General features: G+C 44.2%; 1 long non-coding RNA gene across 1 annotated transcript in view; it reads right to left on the bottom strand.

Annotated features, from left to right (window-relative positions):
* The window catches only part of LOC138288469 (uncharacterized), an 86655-nt gene that overhangs the window by 32295 nt on the left and 28703 nt on the right, over positions 1–25657 (bottom strand). Inside the window, exon 2 of the long non-coding RNA XR_011202407.1 lies at positions 24829–24946. This is a non-coding gene — a long non-coding RNA (uncharacterized lncRNA). The remainder of the gene's footprint in view (positions 1–24828; positions 24947–25657) is intronic.

Genomic DNA, 25657 nt, shown 5'->3' with positions numbered 1-25657 from the left:
TGTTCCCCTTTTAGCCCAGTCCTTTTTGCCAGGGTCCCTGTGGAGGGGGTTATCAGTCCTTTGTGTGAGGGCAGGTCACTGGCTTTTGAAGTGCAAGAGAGAGCCCCACCACCCTTCCTGCCCAGGGAGACAATTCATAATGCAGTTGAATGCATATACGACTGAGTGTCCTGTGTTTATGCCTGTCTTGGTGGAATGCACAAGGGAAGCTGTCAACCAGCACAGACCATATGTGGATTGGAGATGGCAGTAAGTGTAGAGAAATGCCCACTTTCTAAAAGTGGCATTTCTAAAAGAGTAATATTAAATGCAACTTCACCAGTAAGCAAGATTTCTTATTATCGCTCTGGCAGTATTAAACATGACAGGGCTACTCCTTTCAGGTCAGAATCTACCACTTAAAAGAATGTGAGGGGATTTCTAATGCTGGTCTATGAGAGGAGCAGGCTTCGAACGAATGTGTAAGTTTTTCACTACCAGGACAGGTAAAACACATAGGTACATGTCCTGCCTTTTACTTACATAGCTCCCTACCCGACTGGTTAGCTAGGGCCTACCTTAGGGATGACATATATGTAGAAAAAGGGGAGTTAAATGCTTGGCGGCAAGTAGTTTTAAATGTCAAGATGAAGTGGCAGTGAAACTGCACACACAGGCCTAGCAATAGGAGACCAGAGGCATGGTTAGAGGGCTTCTTATGTGGGTGGCACAATCAGTGCTGTAGGGCTACTAGTAGCATTTAATTTACAGGGCCTAGGCACATCTAGTGCACTTTACTAGAGACTTACAAGTAAATTAAATATGCCAATTGGGTATGAGCCAATGTTGCCATGTTTTAAGGGAGAGAGCACAGGCACTTTAGCCCTAGTTAGCAGTGGTAAATTGTTCAGAGTCTTAATGCCAACAAACATGAGTTCAGAAAAAGAGGACAAGGAAGGCAAAAGGCTTGAGGTGACCTTTCAGACAGGGACATTTTCCAACAGCTTAGTTATAAGTGAAAACAACATTAAAAATACTAAAATTATCCTTCAATGCTTGCACTCTCCCCACATCGAAAGCAAACTTGAAATTCCAGATGGAGCCATCATAGTTACAACTGAGGGCCCTGTGATTGCACAAATATTATATCACCCACTGTTGTAAGGAAAGTTGGTTTGCACCAATGGTTTGCTGGCTGTTTTTTTGTGATGCCTGTGAAAACATGTATCAAAACAACAGAGAGAAGATGCCATCTCTTGCACTTCCATCACAGGTAGAACTTCTGTGCATGTGTCATGGAGACCATACTCTGAATAGGATATAAAGCACATTCTTCACCTTTATAGCATTGCTGAATCATATACGTTGAATAACATGCTACAACAGGTATTGTGGAAAGCATAACTAAAAGGATTCCTATGGGTAAACATTTAAAAGATCCAAGAAACAAAATAGTGCCATCCAAAAGAAGTGCACAAAATTAATGTTTACAGAATTCTATAGCACAACTGCAATTAACATCAGGATTTAAAAATGCTTTTCACTTTAAAGAAATTATGCTAATTCATGCATGGGAGATCGGATTTCAAACTTTATAGCTAAGGGAGGAATGGGCATATATTGTTTACAATTTTCTATTGGCCTAAAAATAATGAATTTTCAGAATACACCCAAGCAATGTGTAAAACGTCAATAGAGGCAAAAGCAAAGTGCTTAAGGTGCTGCCTGTCCTTCCCTATGGCTTGTCTCCATCTAAATAAGTGCCAAAATGTATGAAAAGAGAAACATGAATTCATTTTACAATTAGATTTGTATGAGCTGAACAAGTCTATCTCAAACAATCCTAGGCAAGTCTGAATACTTTACCCGCCAGCTTCAGTGAATGTGTGTTGCGTATGTATTAGATATATTTTGGTATTGGGTATTTAAGCAGCTGCCTACTAAATAGTGAATATTTTCCCCTATTTACTCAGCTACAGATTAAATAATGGAGATTATTTACTATTTGGCCAGCAGCCTCGAAAATAGCTGAAAAACGTCACTATTTACCAGGCCACTGGCTAAACAGTAGATATTCTCTACTGTGCAGCTGTTGGCCATACAAATAGCTCAAAACGTCTCTATTTACCTGTCCGCTGGTTAAATAGTAGAGATTTTGCACTGTTCTTGCTGTAGCTATGCAAACAGCTGAAAAACTTCACTCATTACCCACTGGTTGTCTAAATAGTAGAGATTCTGCACTATTTGACCATCAGTTTTTGGCAACTAAAACTGCTAACAACCTATCCTAAAGGGGCCCTTACTCATTGGCAAATTGGTTACACCCCAATTTGGGGTCATTAGCTCATCAATGGGTTGTGACTGTAATTGCAGTCACAAAATGCCAATAAACTCGTTTCCGAATCGGAAAAGGGAGGGAGAAAACCTCTTTCATGAACCCTCCATTTCAGAAACAATCACAAAAGTACTTTTACTAGTATAAGGAAATGTCAAAATTATAAAAAGGGTTTTGTACACAATAAGTACGTTTGTGGTCACAAACCTTGTAATTTTTCGCATTGAGGCCCTTAGTACTAAACCTGGCTTAGATGCAGGCACTAACATATTGGTCTAAGATTCCAAATGTTTCAATGTTTACAAGTTATTTTAACAGACATGGTACAGAATGCTACTTTATTACACCGTTGGCCAGGACATGGTGATTTGGGAGGCCCTTTATGGGGATGTCCTGTCCTCCTTAATGCCCACCTGCAGATGTGACTAATGATAAAGATGATTAGACCCTTTGCTAAACTAGATAAAGCTGTTTACTCTGCTAAAGCTATATACTCACTCTCACTCACAAAGTTATGGGGATGTACAAGGGAAGAAACATAGGACATATATAGGATTACCAAAATGCTGCATATTATGAGAACACCTTTTGTTCTTCAGCAAATCAGTGCATTCTGGATTTATAATTTCTGGTTCAGTTCAATTAAACAAATTAGACTAAACACCTGAAAACAATGATTCGTAAAAGGAGAAATGGAAAGATTGTATGATTATCTCAGTAACACAGAACCATCTAATATTTAGGGTGAAAAGAAACAATTGCATAGAGCCCGAATTAAAGTGATCAATACAGTATAAGTTTAAGGCTTCATTCTAGTCTCGTGCCAGAAGTAGGAAAAACTATGGGCCTGATTTGAAGTTTTCAAGAAAAGGGTTAACTCTGTCAGCCTTGGGATGGTAGAGGACAATGCCGCAGACATCCTGAGGGACCTCCACCTGACAAATTTAGATTTGTCTACTGGCCCTGTGACAGCTTTCTACATTGACAGAAACTGCTGTCATGGTGGTGTCTGTCTATGTATTAATCATCGTCAACTGGATGGAGGCAAGCCGCCTCAAACTGAACTCGGAGAAGACCGAGATCATCATCTTCGGCTCCAACAGATCAGCATGGCACGACTCCTGGTGGCCTGCCACCCTGGGATCTGCCCCAACACCCGCCACCCACGCACGCAACCTCGGCTTCATACTGGACTCATCGCTCTCTATGACCCGGCAAGTCAACGCGGTCACATCCTCATGCTTTAACACCCTTCGCATGCTTTGCAAGACCTTCAGATGGATCCCCGCTGAAACCAGAAGGACGGTCACCCAGGCCCTCGTTAGCAGCAGACTGGACTACAGCAAGGCTCTCTACTACAGTGCATCCAGAACGCCTCAGCATGACTCATCCCCACCCTCCCTCACCACCAACACATCTCAGCCCACCTCAGAGACCTCCACTTGCTCCCCATCAACAAAAGGATCATCTTTAAACCCCTAATCCACGCTCACAAGGCTCTCCACGACGCTGGACCTGCCTACCTCAATGAGCGTCTCAACTTCCACATCCCGACATGCCAGCTCCGCTCCGCCAGCCTCGCCCTCACCACCCTCCCCTCCATCCATCGTACCACATCCGGCGGCAGATCCTTCTCCCACCTTGCCGCCAAAACCTGGAACTCCCTCCCCGTCAACCTACGTCTGACCCAGGATCTCCTGACCTTCAGGAAGCACCTCAAGACCTGGCTCTTCAAGCAGTAGCACCCCCCCAGCGCCTTGAGACTCTACCGGGTGAGTAGCATCCTTAACAAATTACTGATTGATTGATTGATTGATTAAACATTTGTAGGACAGTACTGTCAGTCAGGATGATAGGACAGCAAGCTGTTAAAAAACATTTGTTTTTACAAAAACAAATTCCCAAAGCAAGTGTTTTTTTTATAAATAGGAGTGTTCTCCCATGGTGACAGGGGTCATTATATTTTTCCTGTCCCTCACAGCCTGGTTTTATTCTAAATATGGTAGGTAGTATAAAGTCCTTCTTTGGATGGCCCGTATTTTGTCATGCCATCATAGGAAGTATTCTGTCTAGAAGCTACCAGCAAAGCAATCAGACTATAACTAATTGAACTGAATGCCATTGGAACATGAATGAATTTTCCTATTAAATCAGAGAAAGACATAAGACACTGAATAAACTAAGACTTTTTTTTACCTCCATTCTTGTGACCTATTGATCGATCATTTCACTGTCCTACTTTAATATTCATTTTCTAGACAGGGGCTGTGGATCCACTATTGACGTTTCAGAACTTATGTGGAGTGTTTCTTTTTCAGAGATAATATGTGGCTGTCACTCAGACACAGCCTCTGTGCTAGGTGATGGTTCTCACAGCAGAAGCAATAGTGCTGGCTTCAAGCCGAAGTATCAAAAAGAAGGAACAATGAAGGATGAGGAAGCAGCACCTAGTTGTTATCATCCTTTATGAGTAGTCATCAGGCACAGACAACAGGGAAGCCCTGCTTAGAAATGTTGACACCTTTAACAAGAGAATCTTATGACCCACCCTTTATTTCTGAGATCAACACCTTGTCATCACTCAGGAAGAAGTAATCAGCAGCCCTTTCCTAAAAAATGACCCCACAGAATTGTTTTGGGTAGCCTTTTTTCCATTCACACTCACTTCAGTGCTGGGTCTCCACCATCCATCCACATGGATGCAGTCAATACACTCACACTGTGTAGGGGAGCTGTATCAGCTCTCTATCATGTCATGAAAATGCATCCCACTGGTTGATGCACTAACACTTTCATCACACAAGTAGTCTTACTACTAGGCACTTAGGGGCACTTAGGGGATTTACTAAGGACTTGTACTGCCCTTGTGTCAAGCCAGGAAATGCAAGGCATCAAATGTCCTTAAATGGGATTTACTGAGCCACACAAAGTACCTTGTGTGGATTTACATGGCTCAGTAAATTTAGAAAGGTGCAAGGCAGCACAAATTGCTGCATTGTATTACCCTGTGTTGAGAAGGTTTCCATGGCTGGAGCATGGGTGATTTACTTAGTTAGGTAAACCTGGGATTGCATCAAAATGGTACCACTTCTCAATTGAGGCGTAACGAGTAGAAATATCTCTATTGCTCCTTTTTAGTTCCTCTTTTTATGCGTGCTGCATTCTGCAGCACACATACAAAGAGAAAAATACCTCAAAGGATAGTTTTTGTGCAGGAAGGTACACCTTTCTGCACAAAAACAATCCTACTTGTTATGCAAGTGCCCTGGCCTGCGTTGGCGCTAGGCAGCACAAAGTGCGCCAGCGCAGGAAGAGAGCAGAAATGGGTAATATCTTAGAAGATATGGCACAGTTTTGCTCAAGCAATGCAGCACAGCACATTGTCTTGTGGCCTTGCGTTGTGTGACTTCTTAGTAGACCTGCCCCATGCTACACACCCACCTCACATACACACACATGAAGTGGCATCGTAAAGATCTGGTTATCACATAAAATACCTCTTTGGGCCATCTGAGACAATCTATTTGGAGCCTCCATCACACCTAGTTTACTCATCAGTTTCTTCTTATGATCTTGAGCTTCCCTTTGTTGATTGCCATATGCCTTTGACCCCTTTCATAGCCATTAATAATTTTTCCTGACTTCAGCCGTCTGAGTTACTCAAACCCTGTCTGCAGTCCTTCACAGACTACAGTCATTTTTACTCATCTTCCTTTAAACTCATCTGCCAAGTTTCAGTACCTATGCTCTCAGATCCACCCTCAGACTACTGTGCAAGCATCAGACTGTATCTTCTACACTCAGAGGTCAGTGTGTAACAGTCTAGGCCTTTTATTCATTTTGTATGCTCTGCTTTTTCAACTAATGCTTAGTCAGTGTTTTGAGGGGTTGGCAGTATAAGAAGCATGAATAAGAACCATTTAGGGAGTGATATCCTAGTACATGTGGCCTAGACTTACATAGTTGTCCGCCTGCTCCTGGTCTTCTTCCTTCACTTCCAGGCCCTTCTGTTTATTTAGGCATCAGTACTTCTCCTAGACCTGTTACAACTCTTCCTTTTATAGATAGTTTTGGCTCTCCTGATCCTCATTCCGATGTTGGTCTGACTAGTTCTGGTCACCCTAGTACTGGCTTCCTGACTCTGGGGATCCTGCTTGTAGCCCTTCCAGTCCATGGCCTTTCATGGCCCTGGTTCATCCTTATACTAGCCCTTTCTGGGACTCCTGATCCTGATACAACGTGTCCTCATCCTGATTCCTGCTGGTCTGATAGGTCCTTATCGACCTAGCCCTGTTGCCCTGGTTCTCCTATGTCTGACACTCCTAGTTTTCCTGGTTTGTGTCATCCTGATTCTCCTTGCAACGGTCCTTGTCTTTGTGGTCCACATGGTACTCCCTCCCCTGGTGCTGGTCCTTCTTAATTGGGTCTCTTGAACTGATCCTGGTAATTTTAGTCCTGGTCTGATCCCACTGGTTCTCATGGTTCCTGGTTGTTCTGGTTTCCCATGCTCCTCACCAGTCTGGTCATAATACCAGAGTTTCTACTTCTCCTGCTGCACTTAGAACTTCAGGTACTGGTCACTTTGTTCTGACCTCTCTGGTTCTCCTAGTCCTATGCCTGGTCCTCACTCTTCTGATCCTTCTAGTTTTTCTAATCCTTCCCATCTGGTCCCTGGTCTGAATGTCCCTAGTCCATGCATTCCTGAACTGAGTAGTTCGTTCTTCAGATCCTCCTTTAAAATGTCATGATACTCTTGGTTCTGGTCCTCCTGCTCGTTGTCATTTTGTACTAACTTGTCCACTTTATCCTGACCTTCCTTGTTGTAGGTCATCCAGTTCTTAGCTGTTTTTCACCACCCAGCTTGGCCATCATGGCTCTTATTATCCTGGCCTTCCTTGACCTAGTCCTGCTTTTCTTCCTCATCCTGGTCCTGCTTGTCCTGGTATGCTAGGTTCTGATACTTTGTGCCTCTGTAAACTGAATTTCCTTTTCCACTTGGTTGTGTCTCACTAGCTCTCACTGCTCTAGTCCTCTTAGCTCTTGTCTTGTTGGCTCCGGTTGCCTGGCCATCTCCTCTTTATTTGTTAGGTCCTCTTCTCCCAGTCTTCCTCAGTCTGGTTTGCCTAGCAATGGTCGTCTTATTCCTGGTACCAAAGTCCATGTTTCCTTACCGTTGTTTCACCCACTAGACTTGATCCTTTTGTTTCTAGTGCTTATTGTCTGGGTCTTTGCATACCTGATCCTCTTGGTTGAGGCCACCCTGACCCTTACAGCCCCACTTCTAGCTCCCTAATTTTTTCCTGATACTATTGACCCTCACCCATTTAATCTGGTCCTTCTAATACTTCTCACACTGCTTATCTGATTCTTAGTTCATCATTTCATGGTCCTGCTGGTCCCTTTCGGTCTACCTGGCCTCTTGTGTCCCGGACATCTTACGTCTCTTGCCTCTGGTCCTTCTTGGGGTTCTTGGTAAGGGCTCCCTTGTCTTCCTTGCTTATTGTGGCCCCCGGTCCTATGGGCCTGTATCTTGCCTTCCTGTCTGGTCCTGATCCTCTTGGCCCTGGTCTTCCTGATGCTTGTCCTCGAGCTGCTACACAAACCGATGATAGTTCTCCTTTATCTCGTCCTCCACTCCTGGCCACCCGGTTGCTCATCTTCCTGGCCATCCTTTTTCTAGCCTTGTGGCCTTGATCGCTAGGCTGTAATCATCCTGGTCCTGATGTGCCTTATCCTCCTTTTCCTCTTTATCCTGGTCCACCCAGTCGTAGTAATCAAGGTCCTGATCCTCTTTGCCCTGATCTTCCTGGTCCCCCTAGTCCTTTGTTTCCTGGTCCTCTTGGATCTTTTCCTTCTGACTCTGGCTGCATGTGTCCCTGGTCAGAGCTACCTGGCACTGCTGGCCAAGATCAGTCCATTCTTGTTTTTCATAGGCCTTGTCCTTCCTAAGAGTTTTTGCCCATTGTCCCTGATCCTCTTGTTTATGTTCCTTATAGTTTGGTTTCTTCTGAACCTAGTTCTCTTGGACCTGACCCACATGCTATCTTAGGGCCTGATTTATATCTTGGTGGTTTTATCGCCAAACCGCTGTGGTGGTGGGCCCGAGAAGACAGTCAAGTCGGCGTGTTCCGCCCTCCGTATTTAAATGTAACAGTCCTGCAGGTGGTGCACTGGTGGCAGTTTTTTAACGGAGGGAGGACATCGCTGAAGCCAATGGACATTGTATAATGGCAGTGGCTGTGGAATAGAGGTAAGTCTCACACACATACACACATACACAAACTGTACCTTGGCCATATGTGTTCCCCTGCATCATGCACAACACACCATACCAAATACACACCATTATTCATTGCCATTCCACCACAAAACAACACATACATGCCGCAGACACACATTGACATACATCCATGACTCAACATACACACACTTCTGATGCTGCATCCACACACAACACAACCACAACCAACACAACTACACACTCATCTACATCATTACTACACACTTCACGACAATGACCGGACACAACCCTCACCTGAATGTTACAAACAGCAACACATCTCAACATACACAAGATCGAAGCCATATGCAAGTGGCACACATACTGACACAACCACATCACCCACTCCAGCTCCCTCCACCTCACCCAGCCAATTGCATCATGCACATACATACACATACCGACTCACACACACACAACTCGAAGCACAACATGACAAGTACAGGTCCCCTTGTAATGTGCACACATGGACACAGTTGACAAGTGTGACTGTCCCATCATTGTGGGTCATTCATTCATTTGGCAGTGAATACTAACACCAAAATGAGAGTTGTGTATGCGTGCCATATGTGTTGTACACCAGTGTGTCCCCATCCGTGTCTGACTCACTTGTGTCCCCGACATATGCATGTCACAGTAGTTTTAAAAAATTATTAAAATTACTGTGACATGTATATGTTTGCAGTGGCCCTGAGCTCATGTGCAGTGACCCCACCAACATACACAGCCAATGCCGGTTCCCTACCTTTGTTTTCAGCAATTGAAGGGTCATGTTTTCTCCGTGGTCCAGTGGCACCAGCAACAGAGGGTGTTGTCCAGTCTTGTTGGCCCCCCCCAATCCGCCAACTCAGAAGTGGAGGTCAGACCGCTACATTTTGCTTGGTGGTAAGGAACATCCAAATCTGCATGGCAGTAAGAATGCCTGGAGTCCCACTGTGAGCCACAATTTCCTATGGCACCATTATGGTGCATGGGAATCCTTGGCAGAGTCAGCAGGACTCGGACGGGTTCAATCTATAGGACCGCTAACATATAAATTGGACGTGCGGACCGCCAAGCCCGTGGACTGGGTTTCAATAGAAAAAGTGGCGGCAGACCCGTTACAACTAACTTCTAAATCGGGCCCTTAGTCTTAGTCTCCTTGGTCCTTGTCGTCCTAGTCCTTCTTGTCCTTTTGTGCTTGTTATTATAAACATTGCCTTTTGGCCATCATAGTGCTTCCAGAGTCACCCAGTCTTGGTCCATCTGGCCCTCTTCCTTTGTAGTACTCTTAGGGCCAGATGTAGCAAAAAAAAAATTTGCGACTTGCAAATTGCGAGTCATACCGACTCGCAAATTGCAACTCGCAAAATAGTATGCAGAAAGGTGTCTCAGACTCCTTCTGCGACTCGCTATGGGGTCGCAAAGACCCAACTCATGAATATTAATGAGGTGGGTCGCAAATTGCGACCTCATAACGAGTCCCTGCACTCACAGGGATGGTGGTCTGCTGGAGACAGCAGACCTCCATGTCTGTGACTGCTTTTTTTAATAAAGCAGTTTTTTTTTTTTTAATTGCAGCCTGTTTTCCTTAAAGGAAAACGAGTTGCAATTAAAAAAAATAATGAAACCATTTGGTTTCATTTTTTCAGAGTAGGCAGTGGTCCATTGGACCACTGCCTGCTCTGAAAAATTATTTTCAGCGACATTCACAAAGGGGAAGGGGTCCCATGGGGACCCCTTCCCGTTTGCGAATGCATTACCACCCACTTCAAGTGGGTGGTAACTGCGAGTTGGTTTGCGACCGCTTTCGCGGTCACTAAGCAACTCAGCATGGCGATGCGGTCGCAAATAGGAAGGGAACACCCCTTCCTATTTGCGAGTCGGATTCACATTTTGCGAGTCATTACCGACTCGCAAAATGTGAATCTGCATTGCGTTGGCCGTTTTGCATGTCACAAACTGCGTTTTTCACAGTTTGCGACATGCAAACCGGTTGCTACATCTGGCCCTTAGTCTTAGTTACCTAGCCCTGGTTCTCCTCACAGTCAACCTCCCATGCCTGATACCACAGATCCTGGTCCATATTGCTTTTAGTATCATGGCACTCTAAGTTTTTTTCCTCCTGGTTTGGGTTGTGCTTGTTATTTTGGATCTGTTCCTTTTCCATCTAGTCCTGCAGTCACTGATCTAGGTCCTCTTGATCCAGGTTCTCTGAGTTTGAGTCCTCCTGAGCGCGGTCATTTTGGTTCTGGTGCTCCTGCCCACCACTCTCCATTTCACTTGGTCTTCCAGATGCTGTTTGGCCTTCTTACCTCAGATCCTCCTAAGCCTGGTCCTGCTACTTATAATGATTGCTCAGTCCCACTTGGTAATCTGAGCCCTGGTCCTCTAGAGCCTGATCTTCATGACCCTTCTAGCCCTGTTTCTAGTCCTCCTGACAATAATCCTTTCAGTTTACCTAGTCCTATTCCTCTGGTTTTCCGGGTGCCCCTGTGACTGCCCCCTTTCGTCTTCCCTGTGATGCTTATCCTAGTATCATGGGTGTACTAGCCATTGCCTTTCATCTGCTAGTATTCTCAGAGCCTTCAATACTGTCCTGATCTTCCTGGCCCTCGTCTTCAAGCTAGTCTAAGAACTTCCTGGGCCTGTACTTTCTGGACCTTTTCATCCTCCTTACCTTACTTTTCATCCATCAGTCCTCCTGATCCTACTACCCTGGTTTGTTTAGTCTCCTCATGTGCCTGTTCCTAATCCTTCTGAGCCTGGTCACCTTTGTCTATTTAGTGCTGGTCTTAGTTCTAGTACTCTTTTGCCTCGCCTTCATGTATCGGGTCTTCTGATGCTAGTTCCATTGGCCCTGGTTTCCCTAGCCCTTCTAGTCCCCAGCCCTTCTCCCGATCCCACTCCTAATAGTACCCCTGTTTACCTATTCTACATTGTTCTTGTCTATCTGACCATGAGCCCCTCTATAATGGTTCTATTGAGTCTGGTCTTCCTCATTTCTCTGGTCCTCCTAGTTCCTATGTTCTGGATCACCCTAGTTCATGTAGTTCATGTCACCCGGGTTTAGGACTTCAATGAGTATGACACTCTTGGGCCTTCTGATTCTGGTCACACTGAACAAGATTTTCTCATCATTCTAATCTAGGGTCTCCAGGTCCAGGTCCTAACCTTGGTCCATTGTGGTTGTGGTTTTTCTGGTATTGGTCCTTTTGCTTCTGGTCCCTTGATCCTCCTTGACCTGATGTCTGTGGTCTTGGACCTCCTGTCACTGGTCCTTCTCTATGTCTACATTGATCTTCTGATACTAGTCCGTCCTCTTTGGTCTGTCTATTTGGGTCTGTTCCTCTCTGGTCTTGTTGCCTTTGTCCCTCTGGTCTTGGTCAGGGCACACAAGCCCTCATAGCACTTTTTGTCGTTAGGACTCTTGTCCACTGGGTTCCGATCCCCCTGTTTCGCATCCTCCTGATCGTTCTCCCTCTTGGACCTGGTCCCCCTAGTGCTGATTTTCATTGACCTGTACCTCGTTGTCTATTTGTTCCTGTTCCCCTCTAGCATTGGTAACTCTGGTCCTCCTAGGTTAAGGGGCATATTTACAAGTTCCCTGTGCTGCGACATACAGTGCAAACCCAGATTTACAATGCCACACTAAGCCACTTTGCATGGGTTTTCATGACCTTGTAGATATAGTGTAAGGCAAAGCAACCCAAATCTCTGCATTGCCTTTCACTGCGTCAGGGAGGCATACCATGGGCGTTGCGATGGGTGTTCCCAGGCACACTCATTCCCAGATTTACAAGAATCTGTAATCCTGGGAATGTGTCAAAACTGTATGCCTTCCCAGGACAAGCACAACAAGGAGAAATATCTTCATTCATATCACACTTAGAAGAGAAAAATTAGTCTCTGGATTGTTCTTATGCAGGAATGTGTTTCTTCCTTCACAAAAACAATCCTGCTAACAATGCAGACAGCCTTGTATTCTTGCATTGGCGCTAGGCAGTACTCTGTTTGCAAGCTCAGAGGAAAAGGACAGCAATGTACTGTATTTTGTAAATACAGGGCATTTCTTCCCTTTCAAATTGGTGCAGGGCAGAAGAAAGACTTGCGGTGCTGTCCCACTCCATTTCCAAGTAAATAAGCCCTTAGGTTTGCCTGTGTCTGGTTCTTCTTGGCTTGGTACTTGTGACTTTGGTCATCCTAGCCCTCCTAGTGGTGTACCTCTTGTACCTTATTCTCCTACTTTTCATCCTCCCTCTCCTACTGCTTCCTTCTCCAGTGCCTCCATCACAATGACATCATTAGTCAGGTACAGCCTCCAAGCCTGTAACACAGATTTTTTTTTATTTCATTTTTGTTTGGGTTCCAGACTTCTTTGGCTGATACAGCACTGTCAAGTACAAAAATGAGGTCCTGGTAGAGACAGGATCTTGCCCGCTTAAAATACTGCTTAACTTGCTAAAAATCAAAATCCAAAGATTAATTGTACAGATGACTAAAATGTCAGTGTGGCTAAAGGGGCTGCTCATAACATGGGACGAATAAGCATCAATGCCCTAATCCTACTCTCTTGTGTAAATAGTATGAGAAAGCATGCGTTTGTTGAAAGGCAGTAGAGTGAACTCCTCCTGTGAATTACCAGACATATTACTTTACTGTTTCCTGCTTTCACTTCCTCATTCCACCAAAGCCCTATTAGAGTCTCACTCAATTTACCTCCTCCAAGGGTCCTAAAGCACTGTGCCCATGGCACAGGGTGGCAGAGTAAGTGCCTTGCTGCACCACTGAGAAAAGGCAAAAATGCACCATATCTCCAAGATACGGTGCATTTCTGTCCCCTCCCTCTCCGCTGGTGCACAAATTGCTGCCATGCGTCAACACAGGCACCCTTGTACCCAAGGGTGTCTGTGTTGTAAGAATCCCCACAGAACACCTTCCTGTAAAAAAAAAAAAAACACAGGAGGTGTTTTCCTCTTTTTATGTGCGCTGCAAAACAGGAAAATAAATATATGTCTCTCTGTTGCGTCACTCTTATGCCACCCCTAAGGTGGCGTTGGAATCTGATGCATTCCCAGACTTGTAAATCTTCAGGTTCCATGGGTGTTGTGTGGAAACACCCCAAGCAACACCCATAGAACAACCCTTTAACGCAGTGTTATATGTGAAAGAGGTCCATATTTACAAGGCCATGAAAAGCCACACAAGGTGTCATTGCATCCTGACTAATGACTGTCATTGCAAACAGTCATTGGTCAGGATGATGGGGTTTATTTATTTGAGTGATTAGTTTGTGACAGATTCAGGTACAATGTAGAACTCAATTGTCTTCACCCTATTGTGGAACATCAAGAAATTCGCTTCAGGTCTTTGGATCTTAGGTTTTGTAAAAGAGGAATCTAAACATTCAGAATGCAGTGAACTTCATCCAAAATGTTAAAAGGCGAGAGGAAAATATTTAGAATGAGACACACTGTAGGCAATGAGCTGGTCTGTAAGACTGAAAGACAAGCCAAATATTCCATAGAATAGCTATGCAAGGAAATGTTAACTACATGTGAACTGTGATCATTGTCCAGTGGGGGGTTCTTGATCCAGAAGATCCAGATGTGATGTGGTCATCAGGGCAAAGGGGTGTGAGCCAGAATCATTCTAGGAGTTAGAAAGTGTATTAAGTAGAAGCAACTTGTATATGGGGTTGCAGTAAACACCGTGTAATGTCACTACTGTGAGGATCACAGCAATTTCCCGAGATGTTAACATAAGAGAAAACACCTTAAGTAAAATCAGCTCTTTTACTTTGTTTATTTAGACCATTCCAACAAAAGATGCATTGTATTAACTGGGCCCTATAGAGTGATTCGAGTCCTCAGACCATTGAGCAGCAAACAGTTTGATGCCTCTAGTGCCATCAGGTGTCATGTAGATCTCTACAAGGTGCCAGATGTCATATCCACCCTCTGAATTCAGATAGGGCTGGGTGGCACCACATACTTGGAATAAATGAGGTTTTAGCACCCCTTTTAGCCATCCAGTGAAACCACAAACCAGTCCTGATATTGAAGTAGATGGTGTTTATTCATTGGCAAATCTGGGCTGTCTGACTAATGCCCACTGAGATACAATAATCTTGAACAACATATTTTAATGTTATACTTAATCTTTTAATCTTTGTTGGAAGGTGGGTCATTAGTTGTGATCCTGCACAAGCAATGGGTCCTCACACAATCATGGTTCTTCCTTCCAGTTGTCCCTGATGCCCCCCTGCAGTCAGTGTCCAGCAGTGAAACATATCCAAAAGAGAGAGCTCTCCCCTTTGCAGGAACTTTTAAGTGGGGGCGGAAGTGTCCAGCAGACCTGCACCTCTAGACAATCTGGATGTACCACATCACTTCCTTGCCCCTGTCCCCTCCATCCTGCACAGTCTTCTGGGAAAGCTAAAAAATAGCCTTGTTCAGGAGCTTGGGCCACATGTGCTCTAAAACTCAGCCCCTCCTTCCTAACATTCCTTTCAGGGCTTCTCCGTCCATTTCCTGGCAAGGGCAGACATCTGGCTGATAGATGCAAAGGCCAGCTCAGGCAGCTGGATATAGCAGTAATCGACCCTAATCCTGAGCTGAGCCAGAGAAAGATGACATTCCTGGATAACCAATACAGTAGGTGGTACTACTATGCTTTTGTAAACTACTGCATTTTCAGACAGGTCGTCTCTGTGGGCCCTAGAGGACCTGAGTTATGCCCTAGGCCACTTTTCCCTATTGACATTGAATGGATTGTCCCTACAGTGAAAAGACAGTAAGCACACTAATGTTGACATGTACTAGAGTGTCCCTACAGTAAAAATACAGTAAGCACACTGACTATCCCTCCTCTGCTTACACCCATCTCATGAGGCCTACTCCAGGTCACCACCCACTCTGCATAGTTCATTCTGTGCCAGGCTCCCTAAGTGCAGTTATTGGGCTGCGCACGCCAGGAACCCTTCGGGCGTAGCCCTGACATGGGTGCACACACGTGCGCACACATGATCACGTGTAACCAGCCTGGGGCCTCCTACTCTTGCTGCGCCATAGCAGCCTTTCCTTAGCAAGGCAGCACCAGTGGTCACACGCGCAGTCCACATGACCATGAGTTTACTGTGGGGGAGTCCCTCACAGTACAAGGTAAAAAACCAGGTGGTCAAAAAGTGAAAAAAAATCAGGCCAGACCAGATGGTCAGAATCATCCTCTCACAATATTGATGCATCTTAAGACTCCAATTAGCAGAGGAGTCTTTCAGTCTTTCTGCTTTTAAACATTTACCATCTATACATTCTAAGGGTTTGCTTCTAGAACCCTGTTTTTAGGACTGAAATTGTTTTTGTCTTCAACACAAACAACATAATGTACACCCAGTTGCTGTTAAGCATGATTTAGATTTCGTTGTATAGTTTTAAATTTTAAATATGATATGTGAAATATGTTCCGCTTGATGAACACAAACATGTTTTCTATTTGATGCTTATTTTGATAGCAGTTCTCAGTTTGGGTAGGTGACAGTGTTAGGAGAATCATTCATCAGGTCATCTGACACACACACCTATCCCCCATGCATCCAGCAACCATTTATTCACCATTCAGACCACAAGTACAACCCGGACATCAAACTCCAGCTGGGCTCATGTGAATCTGTGTAATGAGGCCTGTTCACTGCTTGCAAGTATTCATGCAGCTTGATGTGCCCTCCCATAGAAGACATAGGGGGGGCAGCATGAAGTCCTTCCTCCCATGGCCCCAAGTCTGTTGGGTCATCATAGAAAGGAAAGTATTACATTGATGATGACTGAGGGGGAATACGAGAGGTCTGCCATATCTAACTGATGTGTCCGAACTGAAGTCTTCACAAGCAGGGTACTCTACTGTGTTTGCAATGGAGTATTCCTGTCCAGCAAACTCAAAACCAGGCCCTTTATTAATAGTAGTATTGTACATCTGACAGAAATATAATGTTGGGAAAATATTATCGCTGCTATGAATGTTCTGCTTCCCTGGTCATGGAAAGCTAGCATTATACACTCCACAAACAACTTACTCCTCTTTCAAGTTGCCTCGTTAATGCAAACACCTTGATCATCAAGGCAAGCGTCACGTAATATGCACTAGGACGGACATCCTCACTATGGTATTCTGCTTACAAACAACAGCTCTGAAAATACCATTGATAGGGGATTTCAAGTTATGGATGGAACAAACAAACAGGGGATTAAACCACCGATGCAACAAGAATAATCTAGACAACGTCACATGGAAGTATGGAACCAGCAATTTGTCATAGAATTCTGTTTCTTCGAGAGAGCTTTCAACAGCATTTAACCCCAAAACCTGGTTGTTCAGCCCACAACACCTCTTGGAACTCGATCTCCACGAGTCAGATTCCAACAACCTTGGAACCTGGTTGAATAACCTAAAACTCCACTTGGAAATCCATCCCTTCAAGAAAGCCTCACACAACCTTGAATCTTGTAACCTAGCAAATTATTCATTGCCACTGTGTCCCCATCACATTGACTATGATCATCTTCCCACCGTTTACCAATCCAGCTATTCAAGGCCTTTACATGCATATCACGTTAGTGCACTAAGCAGGCCCTTCTAGTTTTGGTATCCCTTTATTTTTCAAAGACAACCTGGCCATTTGAGTTTGAATAAAAAAGCTTTGGCTAAGGAAAAGAGTAGTTGTGTGAAGTAATACAATGTTAATTAAGGACACAAAGTTTTCTGAATCTTCTGAGCAGAAGCTAAAGGATACACACTAAGAATTTAGCTCAGGGGTCTGTACTCAAGGGTCCTTCAATGGACCCACATTCCTTACTTAAATTCTTGTTTGGTATGTTTAAATAGGAACTCCAACCTCAGACTGATTGTAAAGCATTCAAGTATGGTTGCCCGAAACGAGTATGTTCTTGTTGCAGAGTAGTACCTATCCTGACTGAAGAAGTCCACCTTGCCAGTAGAAATTGAGGGGTCCTGCTCAGGATTAACGCCCACCCACCATAGTTTTCACAGGAACTCTAAGGTACACCAGAAGTATAACGTTCTCTCTCTTCATCCCTGCCTTTCCTCTAGGGTTAGCCACTGGTATCAGTAATCTCTTCTGATTGTAAGAATTAACTCAAGGGGAAGTGGTGGAGATCTTTGCTTTCGCAGACGTCCTGGAATTTCATGTGAGTGGCTCTTGCATGACATTAGCTCAAGAATACAAGTAATATTATAATTAGACAATCAACTGACATGAGTCACTCAACAATGTCTCAAAGTGACAATGTAACTAGAAAACTGAGCACAGTTACATTCACAAAGACATGACCAAAACTATATTTTATTGAGGAGCAAGTCAACACAAAACATAATAAAAGAATCCAGGATTGCCTCTAGCTGTGATCTTACATTGATGGTGATGCAAAATCTACGGTAGAGGAATCCATAAAGCTTTAATGGACTGTGCAATTGTTGGGGCTGCTGCGATGACCTTGGTATAATGCTGCTAGTAAAATACCACAATCCTTGACATAATCATATAAGCATTGGCAAAGCTTAGAGTTCTAGCTTATAACTGAAAGTCAAAGATGCTTCCCTCTATGCACTCATCATCCATCCTCCTACACACCAGGGCCCAGATTTACTAACCTTCCTCGACTGTGTTGTATGAAAAGGAGAGAACAAAAATGCTCCCTAACTGCTAAGATATGGCACATTTCTACTCTATCATTGTGTTGGTGCACTTCAGGCATCCTTGCACCATGGTGGAAGGGTGTCGGTATTATGGACAGGATTGCTTTTGTGCAGGAAGCCATACTGTCCTGCACAAAAATAATCTTTAGAGGCGTATTCCTCTTTGTATGTACCGAGTAGAATGCAGCACACATGGAAAGAAGTACCAAGGACAAATGAAGAAATGTATCCTTGTTACACAGGTAAGAGTATCATTTTGGCATAAACCCAGGCTTACTCCCATTAAATCTGTGTTTTCATCAAAATACACTGGGGGAGTGGGGGTTACATGGAAACTTCCATGTTCCACCCATATAATGCCTACCTCCCACAGTGGTACACATAGCAACACAAGGCACTGCAATACTATTTTTCAAAGCCACCAAGGCCCTTGCATGAATTTGTAAATCTTGACTAGCATTCTACATCATGGCTGCACCAAAAATGTGGTGCAACCTGAATGCAAAATGTATGATAAAAAAGTATGATAATGCTGATGGTATTGCGTGACTGCCAGTCTCTGAGGGGTGTGGAAGTGCTCGTAGTGCTGGGTGACTGCTAATCAATGAGAGGTGTGAAAGTGATGTCAGGGGCATCAGGCTGTTAATCTGCAGCTCTGTAGGTGTCTGAGAGTGCTTTGTGTAATGTGTGAATCCTAAGGGCTTATTTACAAGCTCCTTGTACCGTTGGTGCATCACTTTTTCCCTTATAACAAGTGATGCACTGGGGCACAAGGGACATGTAAATTAGCCCCTTAGTCTTTTAGGTATGAGAGTGCTGTCAGATATTATTGCTTGATGAACATTAGGACTGTTAGGATCGACAGACAACTACTTTGTGAGGAGCATGAGTGTTGTGGAGTTTGTGTCATTATTACTATTGGAGGGATGTGAGAGTGTGTCTGGCCTTTTGTGACTGCTGTTTCAATGGTGTGGGAATGTTCTTGGTAGTGTGAGATGACTGGTATACGAGGGGTATAAGAACATTTACAGTAGGTTGTAACTACTAATCTGGAAGGGGTGTGATAGTGTGATTGGGTTTTTGGTATTCACCGTGCATTATCTTTTACCATGATGCCTTTAACATCTTGGGTTTTCATTGAGGCCATGGCTTACAACTTGCCACTTTAATATGAAATGTTAATATTTAATGTTAAATGAGTCTTACTCTTGTGAGAATGTTGTAGCATCCATTCCTAACCTGAGTCACCTTCCTTACTTATATGCTTGATGATCTACTTTTCCTAACAAGGCTGCCCAAATATTTGTGTGAGGGGGGGTTGAATTAATGAGTCCAGGTGTTGATTTACTTATGTTTTAAAAACCATGTGATGGGTGATTGGCCACCACCACGCACAAACACTCCTCCCCATTCAGTCCACTGTTTAATGGTATCGCTAACCACCAGTTACACCAGTGAACGCACTATGATCCCCCTTCTCCACACTCCTTAGTATTCACCCAGGTTATAACTCCAGGCATCACATGGCCAGCTTGGCAACAGTTTCTAACAGCTGCTCTCTTTGGATAATGTAATTACCAATACACCAACCATAAAGTCACATCAGCCCATCTGCAGAAAGAGGGCAAGACTTACAAAAGCTAGATTTATCAAGTGTTTTCACTAAGGGCAATTCCAAAAAAATGATGAAGCCGGCACAAATATTAACATGCACTAGAAAGTAGCCCTAAAGTAATTCACAAGTGATATGTGCTGCTTTGCTCCACTTTACGTCATGGGTGTGTTTTATCAATAGGACATGAGTGTTTCCATATAGTCACCCATACTTTTTGATGCAAAGCCTTATCATCTAAAAAAGGTACATAAGGCTTTGTGCAAAAAAAAGCATGGGAACTCAAGGCGGACATAAAGGTGTTAGAAAAGCTTTATTTTCTCAAAGGTTTTCTAACACTTTAATGTATAGCACAAGTACAAAGTCACAAACGTTTTTTTAAGAAGCACACCCTGCCAGTATAAGATCTATACTAGTCATCATGCCTACATCCTTGTACCACTGTGTTATGTTATCTTATGTAACCTTATGTTACTTTATTTTATGTTATGTGTATTTTTATAGCACTGGTGCTGAAGCAAGAGTTGTATAGGCTGAGCCAGGGTCTGAGCTACGTGAAGTGCCAGGTCTTCAGTTTCTTGTGGTAGTCAAGAAATGAGGAGGAGACTCTGATAAGCAAGAGCTGGTCATTCTAGGCTGTAGAAGTAAGGTAGGAGAAGGCACAACCACTGGATCTCCTATTAGGTATTTGGGTGTGTGTGTGTGTGAGTAGGAGTTCAGCTGAGTAGAGGTGTCTGGTACGTTTGTCGAAGTTTATGTGTTATTGAGGTATGTGGTTCCAATGTTGTGCAAGTTGTGTGCATGAGGAGTTTGAAGAGTGCCTATTTGTGATTTGGGAGCCGGTGCTAATCTTTTGATTTGCTAGTCATGTGCGTGTTGGGTGGGAGTTTAAAGGTGAGACTGGCTGCTGAGTTTGTACTTTCTGAAATATTCTTGTAAGTTGAGTGTTGATTCCAGCATTGAGTGCTCTGCCATAATCCAGTTTGTTTGTGATGGAGGCTTGGGAGATGGTTCTGCGAATGGTGGGTAGCCATTTGAAGATCTTCTTAAGCATCCTGAGTGTGTGGAAGCATGAGCCAAGGACTGCGTTCTCTTGGCTGGTCATAGTGAGTTGGTAGTTGATTACAATTCTGAGGTTCTTTGCATTGATTGCCAAGAGGGGTGTGGGTACGAATTTGGCAGGCCAACAGGTGGACTCCCAGAGCAACATGTCTTTACTAAAGATTACTACTTACATATTGTTTGTGTTGAGTTTGAGGAAGTTGGTTTACATTCAACTGATGACTTTGGTCATGCAGGCAGAAGAATTTGTATGGATGTTTGGCATCTTATCAGAGATGGAGAGTATGAAATGGGGGTCATCATTGATTTAGTGGGCGCGGATGATGCTGGTGAGTGGGTTCATGTAGGCTGAACACAGTGGGGCTGAAGTGGGATGAGGTGAGATGAGGTTGATGGCATGCAAGATGAATGAGCCAGGCTGACCGTCTGGATTCACCCTCTCAAAAAGAACCAAATCAAACAAAGTTCGAGACTTTGGATGTCAGCTTTGTGCAGTCATTGGAGAAGGGAGGGATGGGAGAAGACTGTGGAATGATCAAGTAGGATGAGGGCTGCGGTGTCTCCTCTGACCATGTTCATCTTGGTATTGTCTGTTGAGTTGATGAGGGCGGTCTCTGTACTGTGGATAGGCGTGAATCCTAATTAAGTGGTGTCAAAGAGGTGGTTGTAAGTGAAGTGGGTGGCTAGCTGTTTGTTTATCATCTTTTCCATGACTTTTGCTGGATAGTGTAATAAGGCAATAGGCCAGTAGTTGGCTAGCATCTTTAGGTCTGCTGATGAATAGGGACAGCTAGATGCAGAGTTCCTGAGAAGGGGTTACACAGTTGGATCTTGATGCTGAGAGGTGACATTTTTTACTATGGCAGGAATTACCTTGGCGCTGTTGGTGCTACTTATTCATGCAGTTAGTAAGTGCAGAGAATTTAGTGGCTCTCATGTATTAGTGGTAGTGTTTGAGGACACATGTATAGATACTCTTGTTGCTGTCATTCTGACTTTGTCTCTGTGTTCAGATGTAATCAGGGCTGGCTTTAGGGCAGTGCTACCGTTGTGACTTTACCGAGTGCTGACCTGGAAGGGGGGGGGTCGCTGACCTCAGGGCGGCGCTGTGTTTTGCAATAACTTGCGAAACTTGCAATTTAAACACCTGCTGAAAAGTTCCTTGTGCTAACAGCCTTCAAGAAACAATTAAAGTGCAAAGATAACTCCTGTTATTGCTAGAGAGATAGGTCGGAGATTTTTCTAGAGGCAGTTTTGATTCTCTATAAAGTAGCGCAGAGGGTTAATTTGTGAGAGAAGGAATATGGAGAGATGAGGGCACTTTGGCATGGTGGTAGGGCGGTAATCTGAGGAGGAGGTCATGGTGGGGGGTTAAAAAAGATTTTTACACCGGGTGCCACCAACACTAAAGCTGGCCCTGCATGTAATTTGTGGAGGATGTTGTTGTGTCTTGTTCCTGTTCCATAATTAGGATTTGGTGACGGTGTTTCTTTGGAGGTGTGGGATAGGGTTGCTGAAGTTGATGATGGTCAGATCAGACCATGTGATCGGTGTGGGCTTCTCTACAGTGATGTTGTTGAAACTGGTGAATATAAGGTCAGGTTGGTGCCCAGTGGCATGTGTGAGGCCTTCCAATCATGAAAAAGTGTGCAATAGGTGCAAGAAAGCCAAAAGTGTGGAAGCACAGGGAATGACAGCAACAGTGCCATATCTTAGTACAGATTTTGATATCCTACTGTCCACCTTTCACACAACACAGTGCAGCAACTTAGTTTTTTTTGTTTTTTTGCCATTGTGTGGTTTCCAAACTAATCTGGCCAGTAGTGCACATGTACAGAAAAATGCTCTCCATGTGTATGGTGCATGTGCCACACACTGAACTACATGGGAGACACTTGTTCATCACTGGCAATAAACACCACTAACTGCTATCATCACTCAGTGGGTCAACTGTTCTGGAGAAAGCATGAAAGTGATGAAAACAATATATTTCCTGGTTGCCAATGGGGGAGCAGCAAATTCACTACAGTGAGTCAGTCGTTTACTTCAGCATTCAGCGCACACTATCCTACTCTATATACTCACATGTCATAAAGTTTGGACGCAATGGCATGATATTGCTGTTTTTCAGTGATGACAGGCACTACCGCTGTTAGAGCTTGAAGTCCCAGAACAACAGAAGTGCCACTGGCTTAGATGTACCATAGCAGGGATGGATTCTTCCGGGGCACTGGGAAATAACTATGCACCTCCATTTCAGTTCAGGTAGGAGTGCTGAAATGGTTTGGGTCTCTCTTTACTTTACCCTCCTCCCCCGACTTCCAATTTTCATTCTGTCACAACCGGCTCCACTCCTTCGTCTCTTCCTCCCAGCTCTATATATTTAGTTTAGGGTCCACACATTTTGTTATAGACCAGTATCCATCTCAGTTACGCATCTCTCCCTGCATGTCATTTTCCACCCCAAACGTGCTTCATTTGTCAATCTGTATTGCCTGCCTAGTCTTCCCATTTTGTTCCTCTGTTTTCTTTGCAGTCTCTCCCTGGACGCTAAGGGGCATATTTATACTCCATTTGCGCCGAAATTGCGTCGTTTTTTTTTACGCAATTTCGACGCAAAACTAACTCCATATTTATACTTTGGCGTTAGACGCGTCTAGCGCCAAAGTCCATGGAGTTAGCGTCATTTTTTAGCGTGGACACCTACTTTGCGTTAATTATATGCAAGGTAGGCGTTCCCGTCTAAAAAATCGACTCCGAGGCATGTGCGTGGGATTTATACTCCCGGGCAAAAATCACGCCCGGGAGTGGGCGGGTCAAAAAGAATGACGTACGGCAGCTTTTGCGCCGTTTTTTAGCGCCTGCCAAAGGCAGGCGTTAAGGGACCTGTGGGCTCTAAAGGAGCCCAGAGGTGCCCCCCCATGCCCCCAGGGACACCCCCTGTCACCCATGCCCACCCCAGGAGGACACCCAAGGCAGGAGGGACCCATCCCAGGGACATTAAGGTAAGTTCAGGTAAGTGTTTAAAAAAAAAAAAAAAATTGGCATAGGGGGGCCTGATTTGTGCCCCCCTACATGCCACTATGCCCAATGACCATGCCCAGGGGACAGAAGTCCCCTGGGCATGGCCATTGGGCAAGGGGGCATGACTCCTGTCTTTGCTAAGACAGGAGTCATTTCAATGGGGGTTGGGAGTGAAAAAAAAATGGTGCAAATCGGGTTGAGGCGATTTTTTTGCCTCAGCCTGACTTGCACCATTTGTGGACGCCCATACACCATTTTCCCCCTATGCCGGCGCTGCCTGGTGTACGTCGTTTTTTTTAACGCACACCAGACAGCGCCGGCGGCTAACGCCAGCTAACGTCATTCAATAAATACGGCGCCCTCATGGCGCTTCAGAATGGCGTTAGCCGGCGCTAATTTTTTTGACGCAAAACTGCGTTAGCACAGTTTTGCGTCAAAAAGTATAAATATGGGCCTAAATGTCCCCACCTTCCCTACCTTCGCCCCCCTCCCCTCCTCAGCACCTTGAGACCCTCACGGGTCAGTAGTGCGCTTTACAATTCCCTCATTGATTGATTGATTGATTGGTGTTTCTCGTCCTCTTGGTCCAATTGCTGGCAGTCCTTCAGTTAGGTACGCGTTGTTTGTTCTCATTCCTTATTATAATGACTCTAGTTGTGCAAATGTGCAGTGCACCGGTCTTGTACTTTTAACAATGAATAAGAAAATTAAGCAACTGATAACTCAATAAGTACATGTCCAGCCTTAATTTTTACTTTTTGAAAGAAAGCAAAACATTATAGTAAATGTACATCTAAGTACTAAAAAGAATATTTAGAATGGACACAATGGAAATCAGGGACTTACCTAGCCTCTCCTAAAGTGAGATATGTGTAAGAAGGTCTCTCATTGTGAATGTTTGTAAACCCCTGCTGCCCTTTGCAATAGGGTGACCACCTGGCATTGAGGCAAATTCTGGACAGGACTGTAAAAAATTCAGGACAAAGGGTCAAAATTCAGGACAAAAATTCAGGACAAAGTGTCAAAATTCAGGACAAAAATTCAAGAACAAACGTCAGTTTTACAGACACACACAAGAGAGGCCATGCCTCACTATGTTGTCAGTGCATGTATGTACTCTTTTTTAACATAGGACTATTTAGTCACTGTGAACCTTTTGTGATTGCCTCCTGGTGTGCTACATTCAGGTGTCACATTACGTCCTTGTTCAGTAGTAAATTAATGCCCTTCACGACAAGGCCATCACCCCTATTCAAATCTACCTGATCTTTCCTGAAGAGAAAGTAACAGCAAAATTTTGATTATGTTTCTGAACATTTCAAAACCCCTGGCAAACAGCTTGGGAAACATTAAGGTAATTAACCCTATGCTAGTTGAACAAAAACATCTGGCTTACCCCAACCGCCCATGGACTTTCAACCTAATTTTTTTTAAAGAGGCAGGGCAGATGGTGTGGGTGACAGTCTCACACCTAATGACAGGATGTGATGTACCCATAACTTGTCTGTAGTCTCACTGCACTAGAGTGTATGTTTGGGACTCTACATTTATCTCAGAAATGGGAGCCCGGACTACCAATCAGAGATAATAAAAGAGTAGGATGGAATCGAGGTCAAATGGGAGATCCACGGCAAGTAATTCAAAGGGTTGTTGCTAACAACTGGATAAATAAAGA

Source organism: Pleurodeles waltl, chromosome 4_1 (assembly GCF_031143425.1).
Source record: "Pleurodeles waltl isolate 20211129_DDA chromosome 4_1, aPleWal1.hap1.20221129, whole genome shotgun sequence".
NCBI classification, from domain to species: Eukaryota; Metazoa; Chordata; class Amphibia; order Caudata; family Salamandridae; genus Pleurodeles; species Pleurodeles waltl.
This window is presented reverse-complemented; position numbering and strand designations above follow the sequence as displayed.